Genomic DNA, 5,905 nt, shown 5'->3' with positions numbered 1-5,905 from the left:
ACTCGATAGAGTACCCGAAGACTCATAAATACGGAGTATTACAGTCTTCCCTCCTTAAAAAGAACTTCCTCCCCGAAGTTCAAACCACTACTAAACAAAGGTACTCCCTCAACACTTCCAACTCAACAACCAAAACAAAACTCAACATAAAACATGTTACTGACCCAACTCATCCCGACACAACATACAAAAAGGGTATAAAACTCTTAAAAACTCGTCGCGATCATCTCCTACCCCCCTAAAAGAAACAAGGTTACGTCCCCGTAACCATACATACCTGATCAAAAAGAAAAGGGTATCGCTCTTTCATGGCTTCCTCTGGCTCCCATGTAGCTTCCTCAGTCTCGTGGTTAGACCAAAGGATCTTAAGCAAAACTGTCTCACCACTCCTAGTCTTCCTAACCTTTCGGTCAAGAATCTGCTTAGGCACCTCAAGATATGAAAATGACTCATCTAGCTCTAAGTTCTCTGCCTCTAACACATGTGACGGATCACTCACATACTTCCGCAGCTGCGATACATGAAACACATTATGCACTCTCTCTAGCGCAGCTGGTAAAGCCAGACGATATGCAACTTCCCCAACTCGCTCTAAGATCTCATAAGGCCCGATAAACTTCTGACTTAGCTTGCCTTTCTTCCCAAATCTCATAACCCCACGCATAGGAGACACTTTCAAAAGAACCTTGTCCCCAACTTGAAACTCTATATCTCGGCGATGTAGATCTGCATAACTCTTTTGCCTATCCTGAGCTGCCCTCATCCGTTCCCTGATCATCTTAATCTGTTCCACCATCTCATGCACCATCTCTGGTCCTAAAACCACAGCCTCAGCACTATCGTCCCAACAAATCGGACTCCTACATCTCCTCCCATACAAAGCCTCAAACGGTGCCATACCAATACTAGTGTGATAGCTGTTATTGTAAGAAAATTCTATCAAGTCCAACCTCTGTTCCCAGCTACCACCAAAATCCATCACACAAGCTCGTAACATATCCTCAAGAGTCTTGATTGTTCTCTCAGTCTGTCCGTCTGTCGCAGGATGAAATGTTGTACTCATCTTCAAAGTTGTTCCCAACGATTCCTGCAACTCTTTCCAAAACCTTGATATAAATCTCGCATCTCTGTCAGACACTATGTCCTTAGGGACTCCATGTAACTTAAGCACGTTCTTTGGATAGTCCATAGCCAATTGTGCTTTAGTCCATGTATCTTTCATTGGAACAAAGTGAGCTGACTTGGTCAGTCGATCCACTATTACCCAAATGATGTTGTTACCTTGTTGACTCTTTGGCAAACCCACGATAAAATCCATGGAAATGGATTCCCACTTCCACTCAGGTACCGTTAAAGACTGAATCTTACCTTGTGGTCGTCGCTGTTCCCCTTTAACTCTCTGGCATGTCAAACAACGGGACACAAACTCGGCTGTCTCTTTCTTCATCCCACGCCACCAAAACGTGTTCTTTAAATCCTTATACAACTTATCTCCACCTGGATGAACTGAATATGGTGTGCAATGCGCCTCTGTCATGATAGTCTTTTTCAACTCCTCATCATTAGGAACACACCACCTACCGTCAAACCTCAAACTACCATCTGTGTGAATAGAGAATCGAGACACTGTCCCTTTCTCTACTCCAGCTCTCCACTCAACTATCTTAGGATCCAACGCCTGCTTACCTCGAATGTCATCATAAAACTCAAGCTGCACTGTCATATCACCCATGGCATCTCCTTTCTGCATCATATGTATCCCAAACCTCGCTACCTCATCTCTCAGCCTCATCAAAGATAGAGCTGTACACAGAGAATGTACACTCTTCCTACTCAAAGCATCAGCAACTACATTGGCCTTCCCTTCATGGTAGATAATTTCCATGTCATAATCGCCAATCAGCTCCATCCACCTCCTCTGTCTCATGTTCAACTCCTTTTGAGTGAAAATATACTTGAGACTCTTGTGATCAGAAAATACCTTAAAGATTGCTCCATAAAGGTAATGTCTCAATATCTTGAGAGCAAACACCACCGCACCCAACTCCAGATCATGAGTAGGGTAGTTCTCCTCATAAGGCTTCAATTGCCTAGAAGCATAGGCAATCACTTTACCGTTCTGCATCAACACACATCCCAACCCGTTCTTTGAGGCATCTGTATAAACCTCAAAGTTCTCGATCCCTTCAGGCAATGCTAAGACAGGAGCTGTGGTCAAACGCTCCTTTAATGTTTGGAACGCCGTCTCACAACTCTCATCCCAACGAAACCTGTTCTCTTTCCTCATCAACGCTGTCATAGGTCTAGCTATCTTGGAGAAATCTTTCACGAACCGTCTGTAGTACCCACTAAACCCGAAAACTCCTCGATCTCAAGAACATTCTTTGGTGCTTCCCACTTTGTCACTTTGCTTCTATCTTTGCTTGGGATCCACAACTACCCCATCTTTAGAGATCACATGCCCCAGAAAAGCAACTTTCTCTAACCAGAACTCACACTTGGATAGCTTAGCATACAACTCATGCTCCCTCAAAGTTTGCAACACGATCCTCAGATGCTCCTCATGCTCCTCCTTAGTCTTAGAGTAGACTAGGATGTCATCGATAAACACCACTACTAACTTGTCCAAAAACTGTCTAAAGATCCTATTCATCAAATCCATAAACACTGCCGGTGCATTAGACAACCCAAACGGCATCACCACATACTCATAATGGCCATACCTCGACGTGAAAGTTGTCTTTGGTATGTCCACCTCTCTAATCTTCACCTGATGGTACCCCGACCTCAAATCAATCTTAGAAAAGACTGATGCACCACCCAACTGATCAAACAAGTCATCTATCCTTGGCAAAGGATACTTATTCTTCACCGTCACTCGGTTCAACTCTCTATAGTCTATACACAACCTCAGACTCCCATCTTTCTTCTTCACAAAAAGAACCGGTGCTCCCCACGACGATACACTAGGTCTAATGTATCCCTTCTCTATCAAATCATCCAACTGCTTCCTAAGCTCCTCTATCTCCTTAGGACCCATACGGTACGGTGCCTTAGAGATTGGCCCCGTCCCCTCGGTTTCAACTCTCTTGTGAAATCTATCTCTCTTTCCGGCGGCAACCCCGGAATCTCCTCTCGAAACACATCCTCAAACTCTCCCACCACCGGTATCGATCAACGACGGACCCTCCGTCCGGTCATCTCTCACATGGCACAATATCAAAGGACATCCCATCCTCGGATATGACTTCAAAGTAACAAAATAATCAACTTAACTTTGGGTTTGACTAGAAACCCACGATAAGACACACTAACGCCCTTAGGACCTCTTAAAGACACTTTCTTTTGATGACAATCTATCTTAGCTTTATACTTTCCCAACCAATCCATCCCAACTATCATCTCAAAACCGTCAAAAGGAAACTCTAGCAAGTCTACAGGAAATCAACTTGCCCAACTATCATAGGTACATCCCTATATAACCTCCCACAAGATACGAGACTCACCCGAAGGTATAAAAACTTTCTCACCGACGACTCATACACCCTCAAACCCAACCGTTTAACATGACTCGAAGATACAAACGACTGAGAAGCCCCCGAATCAAACAAAACAAAGGTATGAATACCATTAACAAGAAAAGTACCGGTGATAACGTGCGCATCCTCCTCACCGCCTTCTTCTCCATCATGAACAACTTTCCATCGGTCTTCCGTCCACCTCCCCGGACAAGATCGGGCCGATGTGGTCGGCTTAGCACCCGACCCTTGATTGTTGTTGTTGTTCGTTGGTGGTTTCGATAAGAATTACCGCCGTTGCGGTTGCTTCCACTCTGTAACTCGACTTCCCGGTTTGGCCATGACCAGTAGGTCTATTGCTCGCATAGCTGCGCGAGGTCTCCGGAAAGTTCCCTGCACTTGTGCACTCATGTCTCTTGTGGCCTACACCACCACAGCTATATCAGGTCACTCCCCAACTACCACTAACACTTCTACGGCCACGCCCAAAGGAAGCCCCAAAGATCAACCCCCCGACCTTAAGAAAATCCCTTAGATCGATTGTGGTTGCCTTTCTTGTGATTAGATTGGCCACCACCCTCGCTCTCAGACTTCCTTTTCTCACCACCTGACCTCTCCCGAGCCATCTCCACCAACCTCTCGGCTCTTCCACCCTCTCATAAGCTTCCTTAACATCGCAAGGACTCCCCACGGGTAACTTATCCATAATCTTAGGGGTCAATCCCTCTCAAACCTCGGCGCCAAATTCTCCTCACTCAAACCCATATCCTCAAAGATACCTAGACTTGTCATTGAACCGCCTGTAGTACTCGGCCACGACATCTCGGCGGTCATCTTAAAACTCACAAACTCTTCTCTCAACTTACTCCTCACGTGTTCCGGTACAAACTCTTTTCTCATAGCCCGACGAAACTCTTCCCAAGGTATAGCAGGTAAACCTTGGTTCACATACAACTCCTTAGCACTCACTTTCACCGTATCCCACCACTTACCAGCTGCCTCCCTCAGATAGAATGCAACCTGTTCCACTCTCATCTCATCAGGACAGTGAACCAAATCTAAGATGTTCTCCATCTCTCTAAGCCAGCTATCAAGAAAGTTCGGCTCCCCAACTCCCTTGTACTCTTTCGAGTTAAACCTCGCTATATAGAGGCTGATTTTAGAGTGATCAACCTCTTTCTCCTTATCCTTATCCTTATCTTTCCCCACAGTCTTTAAAGCCTCAGTGAGAGCATCCTGATGCTCCAACATCTTAACGATGTCATCTATGTTCATAAGCTCAGCTCTCACATACAAAGCAGTCTTCTTGGGCGGCATCTTAAAACTATATCAGAAAAGGGGTGGATATAAACATACGCGCTAAAACCTGAAAACACGAAAACAAGCTGCCCAGACCCTACTCGATCGAGTTCCCAAACACACTCGATCGAGTAACAGGCTACTCGATCGAGTGCCCAACATACTCGATCGAGTGCCCCAACATCAGACCCCAAACAGACCTTCTGATCTCTAACATACTCGACCGAGTAGGCTACTCGATCGAGTGACCCCCTACTCGATCGAGTGCCCGAGGTACTCGATCGAGTGCCCAAAAACACGATTCTGGACTCAAAATCGTCAAAAACCCACCCGATCGAGTTAGTCCCACTCGATCGAGTCATGCTAACTCAGAAATGCTACCCGCATTGCTATATCATATGCTAACATGCTAAAAACTTTATAAAACCAACATTATATCATAACTAAGCATATAATGCTACGCATCTTTTCATACGATCTACGAAATCATTATATCATGTTATTAAATGCCACATTGTAAACACCCAACATGTTTTCATTCCAACATCAATTCTACATATATCATCAACCTTTCTTTTACATTCTCAACTTCCTACCGCAAACACCCAACGGTTACACACACTTCATCACATACATACACAAGCTAACCAAACAACGCATACGACCTTGACATACACCCCCCATGTGACCGGTTCAAAATTGTAGGGCGAGTTCGCGACTTCAGGACGTCTCCCAAGCCTTTGCATTAGCTCCTACAACCTTTACCCTGGGTTCATTTTAATTGACTCCCTATGTTCATTAGGTTCATTGGTTACAGGTTTCAGGATCGTCTCTCTGATACCATTTGTAACACCCCCATACTCCAAGTGCCTTACCAGGACCACTCAGGTATGAAGATATTACCATCTCGGTTACGCGAGGCAATGATAATCAAATAAACAATAAAGAAACAACGTTTAAATGAAATACTTAGTGAAAGGTTACAATCTCGAAACCAAAACCAAAAGTACAAATACATGTTCTCAAACCGATCATTTCTTCGTTCTAACCGAAATGTAAAGAAACTACTAAGCTACAAATGAAGACTT

Source organism: Silene latifolia, chromosome 11 (genome assembly GCF_048544455.1).
Source record: "Silene latifolia isolate original U9 population chromosome 11, ASM4854445v1, whole genome shotgun sequence".
Lineage (NCBI taxonomy): Eukaryota > Viridiplantae > Streptophyta > Magnoliopsida > Caryophyllales > Caryophyllaceae > Silene > Silene latifolia.
The sequence above is the reverse complement of the archived record's forward strand: the minus strand, read 5'-3'. Positions refer to the sequence as shown.